This window comes from Lacerta agilis, chromosome 1 (genome assembly GCF_009819535.1).
Source record: "Lacerta agilis isolate rLacAgi1 chromosome 1, rLacAgi1.pri, whole genome shotgun sequence".
Taxonomy (NCBI): domain Eukaryota; kingdom Metazoa; phylum Chordata; class Lepidosauria; order Squamata; family Lacertidae; genus Lacerta; species Lacerta agilis.
The window spans coordinates 75,290,134-75,315,471 of record NC_046312.1 but is presented as its reverse complement, the minus strand read 5'-3'; the positions used below and the strand labels follow the sequence as shown (position 1 = coordinate 75,315,471).

The window sequence follows — 25,338 nt, the reverse complement described above, 5'->3', positions numbered from 1 at the left end:
GGGCATCCAGTGTGGCAGGGCGATCCAACGTGGCCAGCTGATCCAGTACCTCGTCCGAAAGTCCCTCGAGATACTGGTCCCGCAGTGCAGAGTCGTTCCAGGTCAAGTCCTGCGCCAGCAGCCGAAATTCTGTGGCGTAGATGGCCACTGTGGACTTGCCCTGTTTCAACCGCCGAATTGCCCGATTGGCTTGACTCCCCTTCTGAGGGTTGGCAAACGTGGTTTCCAGAAGATTGCAAAACCCCGTATAGTCTGTCAGCAAGGGGGAGTCTTGCCGGAGCAGCGGCAACGCCCACTTGGCCGCCTGGTCCTTCAGCAAGCTGATCAGGAAGTGCACCTTGGTGCGGTCGTCGGGGAAATCCCGAGCTCGCCCCTGAATATACAGCTTGGCCTGGGCGAGAAACATGGGAAAGCTGGCTGGGGACCCATCAAATTTCTCTGGCAGGGCCACGGGGTACTTGCCAGGAGCTGGGGCGGCGGCCCCAGGAGCCGGTAAGGCATCCAAACGCTGCTGAAGCGCCGTAACCACATTGCTTAGCTGCTGCACGGTGTGGGTCAAGGCCTGGTTCTCCTGGGCCAATGCCACCAGCGCAGCCACCTGGTCAGCCATGGCTATTAGTTCCTCCCGAACGCACCCCAGCGAAGGGGGAGTGCGGGTGTGGCGTGAGCAAACTGTGCTGGCCCCAAGGGTTTGTCCATGAAGCGAGGTCCAAGTCCAGTCCTGGGTCTAGGGGTCCAAAGGAGGTCAGTCCGGCGGGGAGCGAGGCAGGGAGCAGGTCAAGGTCCAAGGCAGGTTCAGGCACAAGGTTGCAGGTTGAGCACACGCTTGCAACTATGTTGCTCACGCAACTTGGGCTGGGTCTGGCTGGCTTTTATCTGGCCCTATGCTTAGGGCCGCCCCGATCCTCTGGAGACTCGCCTCTCCTCCGGGCCTGGAGGCGAGCACTCCTCCTGCAGACACTTAACTCCCTTCGCCTCTCTGCCCTGAGCCTCTGTAGCTCAGGAGAGGCTGGTGGGTTACTGGACCCAGGGGATGCCTCAGCTTCCTCTGAAGAGGCTGGGAGTGGAGCACCTGCAGGCAATGGGTCCTCCCTCCCATCAGGAGCCAGAGCAGACTCTGCTGATGCCTGCACCTGGGGATCCAGCACAGGTGGGGATCCTTCAGGCTCAAGCCCTGGCCCCGGCTCAGCTGGTTCTGGAGGCGGGGAATCCTGTGCAGGCTGGGATCCCTCAGGTTCAGCATCAGAGTCTGACTCCCAGGCCATCACAGCTACATTGTTTCAAACTTTCTTGTAAGCCCAACAAAAATAAAGGAAATGAAACACAAATAAAGTGCATTCCTCAAGAAGTCAGCATTTCTTTTGGCTACAACACAAAACACGATTCGTGTCCTTAAGGAACGACTCTGTGTTTGCTTCTTGTTAACAAGCTATGTGTTAGCATTGCAAAGTCTTTATTTGCAGAAAATAAGCACATCACATTTTCCTACTTGGATTTCACTTCTACATTCACAAGCATGTACATCACATGCACAGTGAAACGTGAAAACTATCTCTTTTGCCATGTGTGCCAACCATAGTTGGGATACTACACAGTCTTAGTAGCAGTTTGTTTAAGTGTAAAGAAATGTATATTACCCTATAATTGCTTCTAAGGCAAGCTGGCATGTGCCTACAGCAGAATAATTTATGTGCTTTGTAGATTTCTTGTTCATTGGTAGTTTTGTATTGGCTTTTGCTGGCTATTCCCATATTTTTGTCCAATTCTGTCAAATGATTATGTTCAGTGCTAGCTGTGTGCTTTGAGTCCCACATTTTTATAGTGTCCAAAATGGAAAAAAGTATTTCCTTGTTTCTGTTTTTAGTCCAGCCACTACTGTATACACTTTGAGAGTAGCCCAAATCATGATGTACAAAAGTGCACAGAGGTGCACTAAACGGAAGTAGCTGATAATTAGGCTAAGTGGTCCAGTAGTCCAATTCTGCATAAAGGCAGCATATTTTCTTGGCTCAGAAGTTGGGACAAAAATCTCACCACACAACCATTGTTGTGAGTGTTGCATTGTGCTGGACTCCACCGACAAATTGCTGAGCAGGGAAAATGCTCTTAATCTTATGCACATTGATTGACGTTAATTTCCCAGAACTTGATGAGACTTACTTCCGAGGAAGCGCGCACTAGCTTGAGCCAAAGGAAGTGTTTCCACCCGTTTCAAACTGAAGAACAGAAATGTACTTTATCTACCCCCAGCACCTCCCTTTTTCTGGTTTTCCTCTCCCTCCCTTGCAAGCAAGAGAGACAACCACTATTACCGGTACTTCCACGTTATTGATGCAACAAAACTGCTGAGCTCTATGGTGTGCTCGTTGGCATTTGAGTCAGTTGCTGCAGAGGGGGGAAAATATGTTCTGAGTCCCAAGTCCATCCATCTTGCTAAAGTTGTGTAATCCGTGAAACTCTCTCCCTCTGCATTTTGTTTCTCCGAGTTGGAGAGATGCGTGTGGCCACACCCTCCCAACTCGCGACAGATTTTCCACCCTTGCGCTGCCAGGACAGGCCGAGCCCGGCTTATTCTGGCTGGATAAACATCTCGCCAGACAGAGCGAGCCTGCCAGGCAGCCGCCAGCTCGGTGAGAGGCGGCTTGTGCCTTTCACAAACGTGGGTTTGTTTTCTCCACAGCGTCGCCAGGTTGCTCATTTCCCTTCCCCAAACTGAAAGGGGGCGGGGATATAAGATGATGAAGAAGGAAAACCTGAAGCAAAATCACCTTTCTCGCCGAAGTCTCGGAGAGAAGCAAAAATAAAGCCCCCTCTGCCGTCTGCCTCCACAGGCAGCGGCTCAGTCCTGGTTCTCAGCAGAGATACCCAACTCTGAGGCGCCCCGACTCGCAGCCTCCTGGTTATATAGTAACCTGTTGCTTTTGGCCGGTGGCTCCACCTCTCCCTTCTCCCTCCTCCTCCTCTGCCCGGGCTGAGGGAGCGCTCCCACCTGCTCTCAGTGGAGCTGCGAGGTCTGCACGGGGAGAAAGGAGGGCGAGGAGGAGCGAGAAGAAGAGGGAGCCGTCAGGAACGGAGCGGGTCGTTTCCTCTTCCCCACCTCAGCCCTGCTGGGCACCATTTCCCCTGGTCGGCGGTCACCTCAGGGAAGCCCTTTGCTGAGCACAGCAGAGCAGGAAGCCCCAAGTTCAGAATGGCAGAGAAGCTGGACTAAGAGGAAGGGAGCCGCTCAGTGGGGAAGGAACTACGAGGACCCAGGAAACTGGGAGAGTCCAGTTGGCTTCTGAGGGAAAAGTAAGTGAATTGTTTTTAATTTCTCCCCCTTCCTCCCGCTCCTCTGCGTTTGACGACGAGCCTCCAAAGAATATTTCCCATGCCTAAGGAAGGGAGTGTGTTTGGGAAAGGGAGTGCTGGTAAAAACTCTGGAAGAAGTTAGGGGGGGGGAAGGGGCAGGATTTTCTCCATGTTATTTTGTGGCGTACTACAACATCCCTGCCCAAATGGGAAAGGTCCAGCAGGGAGTGCTGTTTTGGCAAAGGAAGACTCTTGGGTTAGAAAACAAAGTCTAGCTATGCTATCAGTTGCTCAGCTTCTTCGACACTCTGCTAAGTTTATTCCAAAGTTGGTTGGGTTTTTTCCTCTCTGCTTTTATGTCTGCTTGGCTGCACTTTTGTGAAGTGGACCTCAAACTTACGACCATGGGGAAATGTTGGTTGAGTTTTGTTTTTAGTTTAGTGAAATCATATTGACTTGAACATTTGGCAGTGGCCTGGGGTGGGTGTGTTTGCTTAAGTATGGAAAATCCTGGTACAAATTCTTCTCAATAAAGGCAAGTCATCTTAATTTAGAACTTTCTGAAATGCAGCCTGATATTAAACCCTGGGAACTAATCACTGCGTTGTCAGACAAGTGGGGCACTTGGATATAATTATTCCGTGGCTTTAATTAGGGCAATTTTGTATAATGTGCAGCAGCAGGACTGCTCTTCCATGCTGAGTAACTGCCTGGAAGTGTAAACAGAGACATACCAGATCTTTCTTTCCTAACTCACAGATTTCAAGTTACTCTGCCGAGGGTCATTGCTTAATTTTTACATTTTGTACTCTGGATCCAGTTCTTGAAGTACAAAAGAGATGCAAGAGAGTATTGTTTATTAACAGCACACTTGTATTTCATACACAAATGTCACACGTCCTTTCAGTTCATGCTAATTGCTCATACGCATTTTGTAAGAAGTCACAAGTTATGCATTTGGATGTTGTTCAAAAATTACACTGATGACATGTATTTGGGGATTTGTGTACATGTACAATGTGTAAAGATGTACTAAGAAGTTTGATCCATTCTGAATATCTGGATTTTTTTGTGCTCACCACATGACACACTCTAGTCACGTGAATAGAATGCCATATTAACAAGTTATAATTGCTCCAGCTTCCAGTTTACCAAAATGTTATGTACATTTACATAAATCAGATGGGGCTGATGGAAGGTATAAGCCAAAACATCGGGAGGGCATCAAGTTGGCAAAGGCTGTTTCACATTATTAGTGTGGTCTAGTTTTTCCATTGTCTAGGGGAAAGGATGGTCCACATAGAAGTCCCAGTCGATTGCTACTTTAGGTTAAAAGGACCTGTTATAAAACAAGAGGTTTGAATCTGCTGGGATTGTGAAATGCAATAGTGTGTGTGGAGGATATATCAGAGCGACCTGCACACTGACTACAAACAAAGCTCAGGGCCGCCCCCTTTGTAGGCTACTGCAACAGTGTGGGAGCTGCTTCCCCATGGCTTCATCACCCACTGCCTTGCTACTGTCTGGAAGCCACAACTACATGATGTAAGGGTGGTGTGCAGCTCTTACCCCAACCCCTCCAATTATATCCCAACTGGGAGGAAGAGATGGGTTTTTTTGGGAATAGTCCATATGATTACTTTTTGCACTAAGTATTACTGCAGCAGCCTGGGAAGAAGTTACTGGGCAGCACTTATTGTGCCACTGCTTTAATGTGAAGGGTCTCTCTTAGGGTGAATACAGATGACCATGTCACCACTTGGTCACCCCTAATGTGTCATTAAATGTTCCTCACCACATGGCAAGATAAGGCAAACAAGTGGTTTTATCGGTTGGTCAGACATACAATGTGGAAAGGGACTACATGGCATTTGACCGTCTGACTCTTCACCCTGGATCTTGCATCACTCATTCAAGCAATAAAACTTGTTCATAATTCGTGGCAGGAACTTACCAGTATGCGGGAAATGTTTTTATATTGAAGAGTTGAATATAAATTCATTTTAAAACAACAACAACAGAATTTCAGTTAATACTGAACATAATAAGTCATTAGATCAGCCTCAGAGTGAGCCTCCATCCTGGTGCTGCCATTGGGGATGGAACCCCCAAGTCCTGAAAGCTATCCCACTCAAAGGATCCATGCCTGCGGACTTTGGACAGATGAAAAAATGAACATGAAATTATGAAAGCCAGAGTAGTCTAGACTTTGGACAGATAAAAACATGGTAATAAAATTATGAAAGTGAGTGTTGAACCTGTCTTCAAATCCCTGCTCAGCCTTGAAGTTCCCAGGTGGCCTTGACAAATAAATTTCTTAAGCTTATTGCATAGTCTGCAAAAGAAGACTGAATGAGATGATGACCACCAAGCTGGCTACATTTGAGAAATACTTATGGAAATATGAACAATGGCTAATAATTAGATGGGATACACATGGATAACACAGTAATGAATCTTTTCTAGCTTTTAATCAGTGGTGAGCCATAACAGGAAGGTCTCACAGCCAACTTTGACAGGTAGGTGGGACCAGGCATCTGTCTTGTCATCTGACATCATAATTGTTCCAACGTAATGATTACATTTTAAATAATTATTAGGGGTCATGTTTGCCTCCTTGGTTATCAAAGCAAGCTTTTATGCCAGTTTGCTTTACAGCTTTGATATCTAGAACCTTTTAAAAAAGATTATATATTCATTTGAGAAATGTGTCTCAGCATGGGGCTTTAAGAAAACCACAGATGAATCAGTCTGTCTATTAGCAAATCCCAGATAACAGAATTTAAATGAATTTACACAGAATGTACAGATTTCTCATACACCTGCACACTTTTCTCATCCTATCTGCTCATTTCAGTGCACATCAGCCTTGTTCTGAGAGTGGAATGCAAGTCATCATTCAAATAGGGTGGGTATTGTGACGTTTACAGGTTTGAAATAAAGTATCCAATTAACCCCAAATGACAGTCATGTGAAGGTAATGTTCAACATCTTTATAAATGACTTTGATGAAGGAATTGAAGGGATGCTTATCAGATTTGCAGATGACACCAAACTGGGAAGGGTAGCTAATCCTGCAGAAGACAGAATCAGAATCAGAATTCAAAATGGCCTTAACAGGTTGGAGAACTGGCCACAAGCTAACAAATTTCAATAGGGACAAATATAAGGTTCTGCACCTAGGCAGGAAGAACCAGATACACAAATATAGGAGGGGGGACACCTGGTTTACTAGCAGTACATATGAAAAGGATCTAGGTGTCTTGGTGGACCACAAACTTAACATGAGTCAACAGTGTGATGCAACAGCAAAAAAGGCTAATGCTTTTCTAGGCTGCATCAACAGAAGTATAGTGTCCAGATCAAGGGAAGCAATAGTACCACTTTGTTCTGCCTTGGTCAGACCACACCTGGAATACTGTGTCCAAAGTACATTGACAAACTGGAACGTGTGCAGAGAGGGCAACCATGATGATCAAGGGTATGCAAACTAAGCCTTACTAGAACTGCTTGAAGGAGTTGGGTATGTTTAGCCTGGAAAAGAGGAGAGTGAGAGGAGGTATGATAGCCATCTTCAAATATCATAAGGACTGTCATAAGGAAGAGGAAGCATGCTTGTTTTCTCCTGCTCTTGAGGGTATACTCGAGTCAATGGCTCCAAGTTACAATAATTGGGATTCCGAGTAAACATTCGAAAAAACTTTCTGACAGTCAGAGGTGTTTTGGCAGTGGGACAGATTCCAACGAGAGGTGGTGGACTCTCCTTCCTTTGTGGTTTTTAAGCAGAGGTTGGATGGCCATCTGTCATGGATGCTTCAGCTGAGATTTCTGCATTGCAGGGGGTTGGGCTAGATGACCCTTGGATCCCTTTCAACTCTAAGATTCTATAATTCTGTGACTGCCACAATTAGCCACCTCACCACTAGCCCCTTTTCAGTGTATGTAGTTGATGCTAGTGTTTGGAAAATGTGGTTGTGTGTCATCAGCAATGCCTTCCACTGTGTTTGTGTTCTTTATCTGTACAGATACAGAAACAATAAGCAAGTTTGTGCCAAGCTCCGGCGGCATTGCCAGCTCTTGCCATTTTGTCACTTGGCTTGTAGTTTTTGTTTAAAAGGTATGCTGTCAGGATACCCCAGGGGGTTGCTCACAAGTAATGACAGAATCCTCTTACTTTAAAGACTACTTTATTGTGCATACTTATTTACAGTGCAGAGCTAGCTAAAAACATGACTGCTCAGTCACTTGCAGAATCCGGAAGTGCTCCTCTCCGGTTTCCCACCCAGCACCAAAGCCTCGGCACCCTAAATGATGTCTTCTGGGTCTCCTGCCCCCCCCCCCCCGACGCTGCGTCTGTGCCGGAAGCTGTAGCTCTCCCTCCAGTCGCATCTGGCTGGTGGTGCTGGGTCTCTCCCTCGCATCCCTGACTGTCAGCTCCTCCTCCTCTTCCGTGGGAGAGAGCTCTGGAGACGGGCTGTGAGATAAGTCAGATGACAGCAGTGGTTGGGGATCCCTGTACCTGAGCAAGACCTGCTCTCGAGGAAGTTCCCTGCCCCGATCCTCCCCCCTCAGAGGATCTCTTTTCCCTCTCTCCTCGCGAGGAGTACTCCCGCCCTGGCTCTCCTCATGAGTAGGACCTCTGCCCGGGCTCTCCTCGGGAGGAGAAGGCAAATCCCTGACATATACGAATTTCAGAGTTAATCCAAGTTATCACCTTTGAAGGCTTGGATGAAAGCTCTTCTCACAACAAATGACACATAGGTTTTATTAGTTTTGTGAATGACAATAGCAGTCAGGTGGTTAACATTGTCCTATTAATGCAAGCTATAATATGTGTAATATATGCAGTGTGTCCAGCTGTTCCCCTTCAGAAGCACATTTAGTTAAACTAGAAAGAATGCCAGGGCTCAGCAATAGAGGAAGCCCATTTTGCTGGGTCCAAACCATCGAGAAATTCACCAAGCCCTGTTTATGGTTCAAGAAAACTAATTTCAGTAGTGCTTACAGAGGCATCACATCCCACTCATATTAATGACTCAGAAAATCAAGAGAGCCAGGGCAACATGTCGGGGGGGGGGTGAAGCAGGGGCAGAGACCATGGGAGGAAAGCATCATAAACCTATGTCTTTTCAGGTTCAGCTTCTGTGCTTAATGGCAGGTCAAGCAATATGGCCAAACTCTAGGGTTCTGCCTGTCTGGCCCCTCTGTCTTTACCAGAGAGTTGACACAGGCTGCCCTTGTGGCAGTGGTTTTGTACAGGACACATCTCCTTTTCTTGTCCTATTTCCCCCTGCAGTTTGCATAACATTTTTAGATCCAGCCCTTCAGGGGAAATCTAATTGCAGAACATTGATTTTCTGCTGACTTCTCATTATAGAGTGGCCCTATTAGCAGTGGTGGGATTTGCCTTGGTAGCTTCCAAAGTTCAAGCCAATTTTCCACCTTCTCAGTAGTGCAATAAATCAGATAAATTTAACTGCTATTGTGAATATCTGTTTTGTTGTAATTATTATTGCTTTATTACTTACTTCTCTTGTTGTATGACTCCTTGACTGGCTGACATGGAGGAATCATTGAGGGGAATGTCTCATGGGCTAGAGCTATGCAGGAGCTATGGAGCTAAATATGAAGGTGGTCAACTGCAGGGTGGCCAGATTAAAAAAAGAGGACAGGGTCATATAGAAGCAACACCTGCTGGAATTCTCTCTTCAGCAGAGCTGTTGTAGCTTCTGCACAACAATTGAGGAGCAGAGGTTCTGTTGTCCCTTGCATCTGGCTGCCCTAGTCAAATAGGAAGGCTAGCTAGAGGTTTTGGGAAATGAGATGGTGGTGATTCAAAGCCAGTCCAAACAAATCCATAGCTTCTAGCACAGGCACCCCCCAAACTGTGGTCCTCCAGATGTTTTGGCCTACAACTCCCATGATCCTTAGCTAACAGGACCAGTGGTCAGGGATGATGGGAATTGTAGTCCAAAACATCTGAAAGGCCGAAGTTTGGGGATGCCTGTTCTAGCAGGTCTCATGAAGAAGAAAGGGCGAATTCTTCATATATTCATTCGTTTCATTCCATTTCTATCCTGCTCTTCCTCCCATAGGAGCCCAGGTTGCAGCACAATTTAAAACAAAATCAATAAAAACATATACAATGGGCTATGAGTGATTTGGTACAGGCTGGCTGATATGAACAGCTTTCAAGGCTGTTGGGATGGAAAAGTCCCTTGGCTGGGGTGGGTAAGAGTCGTTACTATACAGCAGCCTTCCCCAACCTGGTGCCCTCCCAGTGTTTAGTAGGGGCTAATGGAATTTGTAGTCCCAAACATCTGGAGGGCACTTGGTTGGAGAAGGCTGCTATACATGATCAATTTTGTGTGGTCCAATTTTCCTGTGATAGTATATCGGGAGAGAAATTATGAGACCTGTTAGATAAAGAGGTCTGTAGCTTATGCCTAAGGGGTCAAACATGTAGGCAGCAAGATGTATGGGGCAGTTATTATGGATTTGGTAGCCAACAGTATAATTAGGAGCAGTGGAGCAACAGATACCATACAGGCAGGTGCTGGTTGGAACTGAGCCCTTTTCAGATAAATGCAAGGGTGTATCCATCTAGCCTTAATTTCATCACTTGTTAGTGAAAATAAGCGGCATCCTGGCCAGACTCCTTTGATATGATGAAATGAAGGACAATGTTCTGGTCCCTTTAGTTGTTCTATAGCAGAGGGATTTTAGGAAGTTACAGTTTATGTTGCAGTGGCACAAGTATGAGAAAACAAGCTCAGTTTCCTCTTCTACACAATTCTTAAAAGGTAAGGGAACTGTTCGGTTGTATCCAAAGTTGGTCAAACTCAGAGTAGGCCTATTGAAATTAAGGGTAGGAATTCAGCGTAGCAGGAATTCCGTCCATTCAAGCGTTTCAGCTTGCCAGGCAAAACAATCCCCCTTCTCCCCCTGCACTCTGTTCTGGTGTGTGTGTGTGCTCCTATCGAACCCTGGCCAAAGAGCCTAAGTTAGTCATGTGCATTGATTTCAACGTGTCTTCTTTGAGTTTGACAAAGCTGGAGACAACCCATTTCATTGTGTTGCTAGGCATTGCTGCTTGCTCACTTGGTTTTCACGTCCATCTAAGTCCCCTGCAAGGGGAGAAGCAGGGCTAGAAAAGATAGTGCCGAACAGGGCAAACTGAATGGCATGGCTGGAGAATTCCTGAAATATGGGCTAGACTTAGGGTGGAAGATTCTTACTCTTCATAGCACTTGAATGATCACTATGCAAGCTGTTTGTGTTGAGGGAACAGGAAAAGCTGGTTGCCTGCAATAAGTTTCTGTATTAATAGTGACTCAGTATTGCAGCAGAAATTACCTAGGGAAACTTTTCGCCTTATGGAAATGGTTCACCCAGAAGCTTTTGGTATTAGAACCCTCTGCTTTTGCAAGAAAAATATGCTTCCAATTTTAGTTGAAAGTGTGTTACAAAATCATATTTTGTTTTGCAACTGTAGTAGGTGTATGGTGAAGAAGCGGGTACAGAGGTACCTCTGGTTACATACTTAATTCGTTCCGGAGGCCCGTTCTTAACCTGAAACTGTTCTTAACCTGAAGCACCACTTTAGCTAATGGGGCCTCCCGCTGCCGCTGCACCGCCAGAGCACGATTTCTGTTCTTATCCTGAAGCAAAGTTCTTAACTTGAAGCGTATGTAACCCGAGGTACCACTGTATTTGTTTGGTTTGGTATCTTGAAACTAACAGTACTTCCCACTACCCCTTAATGCAAGCGAAAGGAGGATACCAGCTTTGTGATTCAAATCTGTTACTGTATCTTAAAAGTCCCATTCATTAAATAGATATCTTTTAAACTGATGTAGGGGGGAAGGGTTTGTATGTTGTGTGTGATTTTAGAATATTATTGTGTTTTAAGTTACTTACCATTCAAATTTTTATTGGTTTCTGTTTATGGTCTCCTGAAGACCACTGGACATTTACTGTGAAATACTTTTTAATGGAACATTTGCATGACATCATAAACAAAACATCCTCATCTCACGTTTTCCCTGCTCAGGTTACATTTATCCAGAGCTCAGAAAACCCATCAATTTAACCCATGATATAGAGGGCACAGTTTCTCTGAGTGTAGATTGCCTATTGCACTTGGAATCTATGCTCTTTAGCCTTTCTTTTTCCAAACAGAATTATCTTATATCAGTTTTTCGTGTCTCTTACCCCAACCCCCCAATTGCAACGGTGTCATGATTTAGAGTGCAGTGAGAGGGGGGAGATAGTAATGAGCTGTGTGGCAGGTGGGTAGAAGAAGCATTTTAACCATTTCCATAGACAGTGGTCCTATGAAAATTACCCTCTTACCAACATTTGGGACTGAGGAATAAATAGCGAGGAGGGGTGGAACTGGTTTCTTGGCTACAGAAAGTTACCTGGATGCCAGACGTCTGAAAGCAGCATTGCTATTCCACTTCCTGCTTAAAGTAGAATACTAATGATGATTGAGTGCTGCTAAATTGTCCACATCTGGAAGAACCTCACATCTGTGCTAGGTAGTTTAGAATCTGACATGCTAATGTCAGGGATTGATTTCATCCCTGGAAGGCTGTTGATTTCACAGAATCTGTTGCATCAATTTCAGTGGGTTTTGTTTTTTGGGGGGGGGGTACAAAATTCCACACTTGGCTGCTGTATTCAGAAAATAAAACAGTCCTGGTATATCTACCAACAATCTAATTTCAATACTGTATGTTGTTCCGTCCGATATATTGTTGCTCTTAAAAGTTTTTTCCCCCTTTCTTGCAGCCATCCAACAGTTTTTGTAAAACAGGGATGGCTAACTTCTTTTCAATCAAGGGCCATATTTGCCCAAGATCAGCCCTCTGGGGGCCGCATGCCAAAGTGGAGACGGATAAAATGTAAAAGTGTGGGGCACATTTTTTTAAGGATACATTTTGGGGTTTCAGGAAGTTGCCTTTTGATATCAAAGCAATGGATCCATGGGGCTGGTCAATAGAATTTAAAATTACTAAAGAATCCATGAGTCCTTCAGTGCTGTCCCTATTGCTGTCTCTAGGGACAGACTATTCGGTCAGTTTCCATTTCTCTCTAGTTCCTTATCTTGTCGTAAATTAAGATCTCTGCATTTCTACATTAGTTTGTAGTTTTGCTTTAAATGTCCTCAGGAAAATTCATCAGCATTTTTGTGCAAATTGTGTACTTTGTGCAAATATACACATTTTTGTATGCAATTTTGCCTGATACACAGTTTACAAACAGTTTCTCCTATTTTTAAATTAAATTAATATTTTGTTTTAATTATTAAATTTTATACAGCCACTCATCTGAGGATCACAGGGTGGTTTACAATATAAAAACACAAAAATACATAACATAGTAACAAAACAAAAACACCAATACCCTCCACAGTTTGAAATTCCATAGATAGTTTACTTATTTGTTTTTTATTGGTTTTCATTATCAAAAATACAAATATTGTTGCCTAGAAATACAAATTTGGTCACATAGTATCATATAGTTTACAACAACTGAGTAAAAGAACAATAATAAAAGAAAATGTACGGTAAGATAAAATTGAAAACAAACTTTGAATTTGTAGACAGAGTTGTTGGAGAAAATCAGAGCAGTAACAATTACAACATGATACATAATGACTTACGATGTTAAAACTGGGGAATTCAGGTAAATAATAGTTTAAACCATCAATATTTTGGATTTTCAAACAATTCACTTTTCTTCCCTTTGTTACTACCCTGTTTCTCCTAAAATAAGACATAGCCATAAAATAAGCCATAGCAGGATTTCTATGCATTTGCGAAATATAAGCCGTTCCCCAAAAATAAGCCATACCCCGAAAATAAGCCATAGTGACGTGGTACCTCCCATTAAAACAGCCTGGAGAGGCGTGGCTATGCAGCGTACCGATGCAACGCGGTTAAAATAAGCCATCCCCTGAAAATAAGCCATACTGTGTTTTGTTGAGTGAAAAAAAATATAAGACGGTGTCTTATTTTAGGAGAAACACGGTAGTTGTGTATACCTTAATAAAAACTTTTTTTAAAATGATAAGGAATGGAGGGGGAGAGAAAGATGTGGAGGTTGGGAATAAAATAATTTAGACATGCCAGTATTATACACTGTAGTAGGCACTGCTAACAGTTTTCCCTAAAGCATTTTGTATGTTATTTCCTGCAATATATGCATTTTATGCACTCTTCTTTCTAAAATATATACATTATTTAGTTGGAGATCTGGTCCCAAAATTCAGAGCAACATAGTTCAGTTTTGGTTTGCATATTGTGTTCGAAAGTGCAAATTAAGTAGGTTTGCACTAAAATCTGAACCATCCCTGAACCCCCATCCCTTGCTACCTCTGTCACTTTGGATAGAAAGGCAGGAAATGTACACACCAGTCCATTTTTTCTCATTTTATTGAGCCGCACAGTACCACCAAATATTGTGGGTGGGGAAGCCAGGAAGGGAGGTCAAACTAGCTATACAACTACACCCTTTTCTACATTTTCTGCAGTGATTAAAAGCTTTTGTGGCTGCCCTGGGTGGGTTATTCCAGCCTGACTGCGTGCTTGGTGTAAAAATAATTCTTTCTCAGACTTCACTCTTGGCCTGACTTCCTGGATCATTGTCTACTACTCCCTCAAAACTCCCATCATCATACTTCCTGCTTTTTTTGACAAATGTGTATACTTTTGCCACCCCTTTTCCTCTGGGATGCCCACAAAGGATGCATAGACTACATATCTTCTGGTTTTCTAAGTCCCTCAAATCAGGAGGGAAAGTGGACAAGCAAGCTAACTCTGCACCCACCTCCCGTTGCTACCCGGTCACCATGCCCACCTCTCTCTAGTAGCTATGGGGATGACTTCTGAAAGCAGGGAGGCTTCTCTTTTCATGTAGGCTCTCTCTCTCTCTCTCTCTCTCTTCCACCCCCCCCCCCCAATGCAGAACCCTGGAGAATGGTGAAGGATTTTGAATGTCTGGGTACTAGATTACTGCCTTCTGACAAAGTCAAATTAGCTCATGGATTTATGCAGTAAAGAGTGGTTCAGTTCAAACATCACAGTAAACCATGGTTTATTGTGATGGAAACAAGCATAGTCTCTTGCTCCCCCAGACTCAAGACACTCTTCTCCCCCCCACCCCCGCCCTCCAGCATTGCTACAAGAAGGTGGTGGAGCATTTTCACTTCCTCCCCCCCCCCATTTTCAGCTTGTTATGTCATCTGAACCTGACAAATTGTATTTAAACTTAGCTATGGTTTGTTTGAAACTAGCCAACTTCAAACTGGCTTATGAAGCAGTATTGTCTAAGTAGCCCATAGTTAAAATTAACTGTGTTTTGGGGTTGAGCATAACAGAAATGGCACAAACTGAAATTGGAAGTTGGAAGCAAACACTTATCTCCACATTTACAAGTCGAGTGAAGGCTAGGCTCATTACTAACATGATAAAAATGTGGTATCTGGGCACAGCCAGTGTCTCAAACATCAATTTCAATGTTATAACAATACATTAGAACAAATGTGTCATTTGGTGTGGGTTTTTAACTTACTGTGAGTAGTGTAGCCTTCTTAAACCTGACATCCTCTAGATGTTTTGAACTCCAGTTGCTTTCAGTCTGAGCTGTCATGTACTGGCTGAGACTGATGGGAGTTGTAGTCAAAAACATTTGAAGGATATCAGGTTGGAGAAGGCTGAAATAGCATGACGTAAAGGGTATAACTGCACCAGCATTTTCTGCTGTGATGGACAATGCTCTGAACATATTCCAGAATTTGGAGGGTTCCTGCAGTTTGAGCTCACTGGAGGAAGAATATTCTTGTTTCGCATTTGCATTGCCACACCATGATCAGTGTGACAGTGTGTTGCACACTGTAGCACATGAGTAGACAAACTAAGGCCCAGGGCCCAAATCTGCCTAATTGCCTTCTAAATCTGGCCCGTGGACGGTCCGGGAATCAGCGTGTTTTTACATGAGTAGAATGTGTCCTTTTATTTAAAATGCATCTCTGGATTATTTGTGGGGCATAGGAAATTGTTCACCCCCCCCAAAAAATATAGTCTGGGCCCCCATAAGGTCTGAGGGACAGTGAACCGGCCCCTGCTGAAAAAGTTTGCTGACCCCTGTGCAGATACCCTGGAATAAAAGTCCTCCCATTCAGAAGGCATTTTTTCGTTCCAGTTTTACTGCAGTGAGGTGTTACTTTTAAAAAAGTGGGCCATGCATTTAAGGTAGCCTTTTGATTATGAGCTGAAAGGTTTCAGTTTCAATCTATTTTACAATGAATTCCAACTGTATTGTTTCCTCTAGAAACAGCTATTAACTTTTGAAAAAAAAGAAACAATGTTTGTAAAAACATGGACATTTATAACCCCCCAATGGCTCAGGCCCAACCCTTGAAATCACCATAACACACTTTGTTGCATCCTGGACTCCCGCTTCCTATGCACACTGTGTCCCCAGAACATCCATTGTTTAAACGTGGTTCCCTTAATCCACTTTTTCTTCCTACCTCAAAAGCCAGCCTTCCCCAACATGGCACCCGCCAGATGTTTTGGACTACTACTATCACCAGCCTCATCTGGCACAGCTGTACTGGCTGAGATTTAGAGTTGTAATCCAAATACATTGAAAGGCACCAAGCAGTTGTAAGCCCACTTAGTAGCTCATACAACCAAGAGTTTCTATATAAAAAGGTGAAATTGAATAGTGACATCCAAATCCTCTTCAGCAGAAAACTGAAATAATGTATTCAGCATTTGGAAAAAGAGGTGTTGGTTTGTGTGTTGGGGTGCAGGAAAGTCTGGCAATGGAAGGTTCAAAGGAATAAACAAATTCTCTTGCCTACCCCAGAAAGAGGGGGTAAAATAAGTATGGAGATAGCTTCAAGCCTTTGCTTCTATCTTAAGGTCCACTCTTAGGATACAGGTACTTTAGTGGGCACAGACTGGCATGTTGGAAGTGAACAACTGAGAATAAGTATGGACTTATATTTTGTGCTGTAAAGGTGTTCCATCAATCTCTCCAGGATGCTTGATCCGTAATAAATTCATTTTTGGTTTCTTGAACTGAATATGAAGTGTTGCATGGTTGCTAATGGGTACACCAAGGTAAACTTTAGCTCCTAAGGAGGTGGAATTACCCATCCTCCCCCCCCCCTTCTTATTCCTCCACCGCACCTACTAGGCTTGGGTTTTGTGAACTGCCATGGTTCTCCAGGGAATAAATGCAAAGATAAAAGCCTGAACTTGGTTTGCTTAGAGTTTGAAGCAGCTGCATTTCCTGGTGCTCAGGAGAGAAGTGGGAGCTTGTTCATGCTGCTTTAGGGAATGGTGGAGCCAGTTGTGGCTTGGGGTTATGAGAAGGGTGTGGGTGTAACAAATGCCATGGAAGGTTTCTGCCTCCTGCTTTGCACACAGGACTTGATTCATCAGCAGCACAGGGAATATCAGCCATCATGCAGGAACAGAGTCTCCTGCCCTGGAACTACAGTGGTACCTCGGGTTACAGACGCTTCAGGCTACAGACACTTCAGGTTACAGACTCCGCTAACCCAGAAGTAGTACCTCGGGTTAAGAACTTTGCTTCAGGATGAGAACTGAAATTGTGCAGCGGCAGCGGGAGGCCCCATTAGCTAAAGTGGTACCTCAGGTCAAGAACAGTTTCAGGTTAAGAACGGACCTCCAGAACGAATTAAATTCTTAAACCGAGGTACCACTGTATAGCAATACGTATCTGCTTTCACCCCTCTCTTCCCACAAACTGCAACAAGCAGGGACAATTAAGGCACTGAAATCCCATTGACTTCCATGAAATGTGTGTGGTAGGGTGGGTGGAGGTCAAGGGCTGTGTTCAAGGTCACATGAGCACCATACAATATATTCATTTCAGTGTTTCATTTCCTTCTGATTTCTCTGTCCAAAATTCCCCACTCCCCATGAAATGTGTATATACCTGAAACTCAGGAGAGTGATTCATGTATCTGACAAAGGGGACAGTATTTTGTGAAAGCTTATGCCATAATAAATGTGGCAGTCTTTTAAGGTGCCACAATGTTTTGTTTGTTTTTCTGCAAAAGGCTAACATGGCTGACCCCTCTAGAAAGGCAGTTCTCACCTTTTGGGGCTCAGGCTCTGTTGGGAAGCTTGCCACACCCACAAACCTAATGAAATGTTTTTATCACCATCTAGCAATGCAATACTGTACAAAAAATATTGGCCTATTCTGGTAATACAACAGGCTCCATATCACAGCACCAGAAAGTTAACCATTGAGTACATACTTGGACAGGATATGGTTATATCACTTCCTGTCAGTTTTCCCTAAAAAAAAACTTCCTACAATTCTTTCATCTTCATCACAAGGTCTTGGTCCCAGGCTGCCTGCTCCTTTGGTGCTCTCGGGAGGATTCCTTCAGAAACTTGATGCTACTGGGTGCAAAGCTATGTCTGGAACTCTCAAAGCCGCTACCTGGTCTGCGGTCTAGAACTTCAAACACAGAACGCCTGTGTGCCAGTCCTGCCGCCAGCCTAGCCAAAGCAGCGCCTGTTTGTTTTGTTAAAGTGCCACTCCCCAGTGGACATAGCATGTGCCAAGTTACAACTGAGTATGAATTGTTAGCAAATATCCAAACACACACATATATATACACACACACAGAGGATGTGAGCAAGAGCTAAAAATGAAAGACTGGCAGGATAGGAAAGTAGCCACCCCTATGCTGAGCTGGAAGGCTCAAACCCCATGAACAATGATGTATGGGTGTGTTTCTGCAAAAAGCAATTGCTGCATTCACAATGATAAGAGGGAGGTGAGGAGTTGGCTTGCTACTCACATTGCCATCGGTTTTTGCTACTCCTCACTTGCTCTGTGTGCACAGCAATGGGAAAAAGGGTTTCCTCTATCACTGTAGCTGGAGTCAGACATTGCATTCTGAACCCTCAAGAAGATTGTGGTTGGAGAATCAAGAGCATGCCATAGACACTCACACACTTACCTCACTCTTCTGCAGAGATTCTACAGGTGTGCAGTGGGTTTGTGTGACTGACAGATCAAGCTTGTAATTGGGTGAAATGTTTTAACCAAATCTCTTGTTCCAGTGCTTTGGGGAAGGAATGTTGAAACAAATATACAGCCTTGGTCTCGTGCTTCTTACTCTTATGCAAGTTCTGTTTCTAAGGAGCAGGAAAATTATTTAAAGAGTTCTGATGGAGCAGTTGGAGCATAAATCCATCCAGCCCCTCTCTTTGATGCACTCTTTTCTTTGAGATCATACAGCTCCCCACCCCTCATTTGTTTCCTTTAATCTTGTTTTTTTGGTGTTGTGTTGCTTGTTCTTAGAGTCATTGGAGTTCCACTCCAACCCATCTTTCTTACACTGTTTTTGATCTGAGAATTCAGTGTGGTCTATTTTATTTAGTCCTGGTGTCTGGACTGTCCTAAGAGATGCAAACTTAAATTCAATTACCTTGTAGCCACAGTCTCTATTAGAAGCTTTACATATAATTTCAGGAATCAGATAACAAATTAGGGGTGACAACCAAAAGCTGAGTTCATTCATGTCCACAAGGCATCTCTGCCAATGGCAAACTTTTAGTAGTTGCATCATAGTTAATAATAGGTGGAGTGAAACTTGAAAGCCAAATTGTATGTATGTATGTTTTAATTAATGCATATAGAGTTAATTAACATGGTGAAGTGGCTACCACTAAAAGAGAACACTTACCTCCCTTCCATTCATCGTAGCCATTATTTTTAATCTACAAAAATAACTATAGTATATCAGATACTATAGTGCAGTGAAAGGTGTGACTACTTAAATGTTGTATATTAAATATTACATAAAGCTTGGGAAGCTTAGTATTGCTTGAAAAGCATTAGGCAGAGGAATTTACTGACCTGTGTACATTTGTTAAATAACTAGCAATATGCCCCCGAAATGGAGAGAACATGTTCGGTATAGGAATCTTCTGTACTGCTCACTCTCATTTTATTGTATTTCCACATCTCACAGCAAGCCTCTATTTGCTTCAGATTTTAATTTGCTTAAACCCCCCCCCCCCACAAAAAACTACAGCATCCACACTGAGCCTTCTTTAGGTCTCTTTCTTTCACCCTTATTAACAGGGGTTACATTTTTGCTTGGCGTATATTTTGCCTTATAAATGTTCTGTTTGTCCTTTCCTTTCCTAATGTAAGTATTGCAGCCCAGATAGCTTCCTGACTGCTGCTGAGCAAGACCTGAGCTCCAGCAGACATGTGTAACTTAGACTTGAGGTGCTGTTAATCTGCATACACACTATACAGTTAAAGCATATTCAAAACACATTTTTCCCCTTAAAGAATTCTGGGCACGGTAGTTAGTTAAGAGTTGCTGGGAATTGTAACTCAGTGAGGGGTGAACTACAGGGCCCAGAATTTTTTAAGTGAAAGAATGTGCTTCAGATGTGTTTTAAAGATCCCAAACCTTTTAGTTAGCAATGTACAATACACAACACCCACCTTCCAGGTAACTCAGAAGTTTCTAATGATACAAATAGGTTTGGGAAGAGATATGGGATTGGTCTGCTGCTGTTTATGTTCCCAGGCAAAACACTTCCTGCAAGAAAGGGGTATGTGATCCCCTTTCTTTTAAATGAAAGATCATAATCCCCCTTTACCATTGCCATTACAGTCGTACCTTGGTTGTTGAATGCCATGGAACTCGGACGTTTTGACTCCTGAACAATCAAAACCCAGAAGTGACTGTTCCAGTTTTCAAACGTTCTTTTGGAAGCCAAGTGTCCGACAGGGCTTCTGCGGCCTCCGATTGGCTGCAGGGGCTTCCTGCAGCCAATCAGAAGCCGCGCTTCGGAAGTCGAACAGACTTCTGGAACGGATTCCATTCTACTTCCAAGGTATGACTGTACCACTAACCCTTTCCTCTGTCACAACTTCACTGCTCGTCCCCTTCATTGTGGGATTCTGAAGCGGTTCAAGAGGACAAATGGACAGAAGCTCAAATAAACGGACTTAGGAACATGGAACATTAGAAGGATACTTTATATGTGGGAAACAAGCAAATTATTATTATTTTATTTTATTTTATTTTATTTTATTTTATTTCTTATACCCTTCCTATCTGGCCAGGCCTCCCCAGCCACTCTGGGCAGCTTCCAACAGGATATTAAGAACACAATAAAACATCAAACATTAAAAACTTCTCTAAACAGGGCTACCTTCTGATGTCTTCTAAATCATATTATGATTCAGTTGCTGCAATACTGAATGGCATTAAGAAAACTGAGGTTTCAATCCCTAGTACACTTATTATTGGATTAGCCCAAATGCAGGGGACATTTGGCTCTTCACATGTTGCTGAACTACAGCTGCCATCATTCCTTTTTGCCATGCTTGTTGAGGCTGGAATTAATAGTTCAGCAAAATTGAGAAGGGCAAAGTTTTCCCATGCCTGCATTTAATTGCACTTACGTTGCATTCAGGTAGAATAAATTAACTCTGCATTGTCCCCTAAAGTGCAACTCCACCTCCAGATTTTCTCTCTTCCCCTGCCCTAGGAGAAACACTGCTTCAGAGCTTTGTTAAGATATCTGCTGCAGAGCTGTTAATAAAGCAATTACATTATTAATTCCTTATATAGAGCTTTAATCAATAATCAAGGCTCAGCAGGACTTATTTCTGATGAAATACCGTACTTAGGACTGTGCTGCTACACAGCTGCTGTCGTCATGTTTGACTTACTGGTATTAAGACGCATTTACATGTATTTACTGATCGCCAAAGAATTGATGCTTTTGAATTATGGTGCTGGAGGAGACTTTTGAGAGTCCCATGGCCTGCAAGAAGATCAAACCTATCCATCCTTAAAGAAATCAGCCCTGAGTGCTCACTGGAAGGACAGATCCTGAAGTTGAGGCTCCAGTACTTTGGCCACCTCATGAGAAGAGAAGACTCCCTAGAAAAAACCCTGATGTTGGGAAAGATGGAGGGCACAAGGAGAAGGGGACGACAGAGGATGAGATGGTTGGACAGTGTTCTCAAAGCGACTAGCATGAGTTTGGCCAAACTGCGGGAGGCAGTGAAAGATAGGCGTGCCTGGCGTGCTCTGGTCCATGGGGTCACGAAGAGTCGGACATGACTGAACGACTGAACAACAACAACAACAACATGCAGCAGCACATTTCAGATCTGCAGGATTATCACATAGGATATCTGTGTAGGAATTTCAGTGTGAATGAGACAAATGAGTATGAATGGTGAGTGGGCACATAGATGCAATGGGATAAATGCAGTATATTCTTAAAATTGCTTCTGTAATAGGGGATTTGAGGGGCATGTAGCAATAGTGGTGAAGAGGAAAAAAGCAGGACATATGGCCAGAGAAATTGCACCAAGAAGGCTTGCAGCTTTTCATCCTATTCCTTTCTCCCACCTTCCAACCTTGGAGCTCTGCCTGCATCCAAAATGCATATAATTTCCTAAAGTTCTTTGCTGTGTTCCTTGGGATAGGTTTGTGTATGTCAAAAGAAGCAAGAGATTTCACTAGTCACATTTTCAGAGGAAGGTAACAAAAAGCTCCACAGCCAAACCTTGAACAGCTTTGGGCAAGAGGAAAGCATTATGAAATCTTTTCCAAACTGCTGCTGCGTTATTCCCAGGCAGGCTGAAGAAAGTGAAGTTGTTTCTTTTCTTTTTCAAACCAAAAGTAAATGACTCATGTTGCACACCATTTCAACATGGCATTTCTTCTTCTACAGAGTCTTTTTCATACCAGAAAACGACAGCCAGCTTTTATATGAAGCCCATTTGTTTACTTTTGCTCAGACTTCCAAAAATATCTGCAAGTATGGGCTACCTCCTTCTTTGGTCTGCTGAACTGAAAAAACAGAGTGTGAGAAACCCTAATCCCTCTTCTTTTGGAACAATTTTTATCCAGCAGATTTCTAGATACTGACTATTTATGTCTTTTCTTCTGGTTTATTTATACACTCATTCATGCTGAGTGACTAGCGGGTATTTTTGTTCCATCAATCATTCACATTTTTTTCTCCTTGGGCTACTAGCTATGAATGTTTTTGATGCTGAAAACTATTCAGTTTCCAAAAACCCTGTTTATTTCTGTTGGGTTTTATTGACATAGGTCTAGTTCACATGTCACATCAACCATAGTTTAAAACAATCTATGGTTTTATGTGTATGCTGCTCAAAAGCTTTTGTGGTACTTTTCCTCCACTCCTGATGCAGTGCAGATGAAACCAGGCACAGCCTGGCTTGTCATGTTACCTGGTTCTACCCCAGCTCACGAATTGTTTCCAAACAAACCACAAACAGTAGCTACATTTTGTGCATATTATTTGTTTGGGGAGGTAAATTTACCCAGGCATGCTCGGGTAAATTTTTTATTTGTTTGTTTGTATTAAATTCACATTTTGACCAAAAAATTGTAGCTGTGCTCTTACAATAATGAACTTCCCAATTTCTTTCAGCCACTCTAAAAATTTCATATAAACTGTGGCTGCAGTTACTGACATGTCTAGAGCTTCCCTCACTCTTGTGATTGTCAGTGTTTTAGTTTTGGATTTTGAACTCATTAAGATTGAAATCCTATACCCACTTGGGTCTCACTTTTTAGTAGACATGTACAGGATTGCATTTGCTTCACCAGTAATCAGTCACCTGGGCCATCATTTTGAGACTAAAGTTGCTTAACTCCACAGTGATTCAGATGCCACTGTTATGGTTCCAGTTCCAGCTGAGGTACCTAAATGCGACATCTCATCCAGCTTTGTGGGGTCAGATGCAGTTTACAATGCCTGATAACGGGAACAGGGTGCTTGCAGGATATGTCCCAAATATGTGCCCTCTCAATCCCTGCCCATCATAAGTAGTGAAATCAAGCAGGGGTAGGGGGGATTGGCAGGGGGTCCAGGGAGTGGTGAATGCTTCCTTACAAGAGGGGGTGTTGCCTGCCACTTTAAGGAGGTGGTAGTGTGTCTACTCCTGAGAAAACCAGCCCAGGGCCCAACAGAGTGTAATAGCAATACAGTGGTTTACCTCGGGTTACAGACACTTCAGGTTACAGATGCTTCAGGTTACAGACTCCGCTAACCCAGAAATAGTACCTCGGGTTAAGAACTTTGCTTCAGAATGAGAACAGAAATCGTGCTCTGGCGGTGCGGCAGCAGCAGGAGGCCCCATTAGCTAAAGTGGTACCTCAGGTTAAGAACAGACCGCCAGAACGAATTAAGTTCTTAACCCGAGGTACCACTGTATTTTCAGGACCCACCCTATTTTTTGTGATTGCATGTTTAAACTAATTTTGGAGGCAATTGCAGGTTTTTAAGCTTGCATTTTAAATTGTTGTAACTCACCTGATACCTTAGGGTGAAATGCAAGGAATAAATTAAAACAATGCTACTCCAACTTATAATAACTATTGCTCAGTCGTAAATGCTCCCTTTTTGAGGAAGGTAGTAGAGAGGATCATAGTGGAACAACTACAGACGTTCCTGGATGAGACTGGATCCATCCCAGTTTGGGTTCAGGCCTGGATTTGGTACCCAATCAGCTGGATGACCTTTATAGAGAAAAGGGCTTGTTGCCTTCATGTCCTTGCACTTGACTGACTAGTGTTGCATATAGGATGCTTGTCTAGACAGATCCTTGGTCTGATCCAAAAGTGCAACTAAGAATGTTTTATTTCTGGTTTCCAAGTACTGTACTGTAGTTAGTGGCTCTAGAGCAGGCTTCCTCAACCTCGACCCTCCAGATGTATTTGGCCTACAACTCCCATGATCCCTAGCTAGCAGGGCAAGTGGTCAGGGATGATGGGAATTGTAGTCTCAAAACATCTGAAGGGCTGAGGTCGAGGAAGCCTGCTCTAGAGAGAAAGCTCACCGATAGCATGACAAGGTCCTGAGAGGGCATTCAATCTGAAATAGTTGTTTATCTTATTTTTCTCTTCATATGGATACCTATATAATGCCTTCCTTTTTGCTAAGGCTTTTGTCTATCATTATCAGCCATATTCTGACCTACATATTAGATGCAGTTGAACATGGGGGTGTTGGCTGCAGGTATCCAGTGTCTCTTAACTGATCCGGCTGCATTATTTTTAGCATCATGTTTGTCTTCTGCTGAATGTCTGCAATGTGAAAAATTTATGTTCAAGAACAAGGTGTGCTGGCTTCAAGTTTTGCTGTAGGGTCCACCCTTCTTTTCCTGTCTGACATCCAAGTTCCTGTTTGTTGGCCCAGGATCCATAAATGGTCTTGGCCCGCCGCTGAATTATGAATGCCACTCTTCTTAAAAATTAATGAACTTTCGTGTTCCTATGTTCCTCATGAAGGACCAAAAAAAGTCTGTGGTTTTCAGCTGATGGATTTCATTCCTGGAGTTGCAGCATTACCCTGTCTGTCTTGCAGTGCACCTATTTTTTTAGGCGGGGCAGAAAGCAGGAGTCTAGACTCAGGTGTCAGGATTGGGAAAGCTGGGCTTCCTGGGCTATGCCCTTAATTGCCATTGTAGCTGGAGTGAGGTATTACAGAAGGGTGGGGAACCTGTGGCCCTCCAAACATTGTTGGATTTCAATGCCTATTAGGCCCAACCAGCATGGACAGTATTCAGGGATGTTGGGAGTTGTAGTCCAACAACATTTGGGTGGCCATGGGGTCCCCACCCCTGGAATACAGGTTAGATCCATGTGGTACCAGTTATGCTGGTATATTAATATGCTGCTTCCCACTTGAAATGGCTATCCAAGCACGTCCCTCCTGCTCTGAATTAACTCTGAGAAATGTTAGGAACTGGAAACCAAACAGAGGGAGCTTTGTTATCCTCTTAAATTGAAAAGACAGTGTCATGTGTTATCTAATGTCTAAAGTGTCCAGTGACAGCCTTGTATTATTAGGCTTTTGCTACTCTCACATTCTTATCTGAAGCATCAAACATGTAGGGAAGCCTCAGAGGAGCTGAGAGTTTCTCTGCAAAGCCCTTTCTCCACCCGCAAAGGATGAAACC

At 43.6% G+C, this 25,338-nt stretch overlaps 1 protein-coding gene across 1 annotated transcript in view; it reads left to right on the top strand.

Moving 5' to 3' along the window:
* The first annotated feature begins 2,951 nt into the window (after positions 1–2,951).
* Positions 2,952–25,338, top strand: part of EPS8L2 (EPS8 like 2) — a 90,766-nt gene continuing 68,379 nt past the window's right edge. Inside the window, exon 1 of the mRNA XM_033155675.1 lies at positions 2,952–3,291. The gene's annotated coding sequence lies outside the window, so the exon portion shown is untranslated. The remainder of the gene's footprint in view (positions 3,292–25,338) is intronic.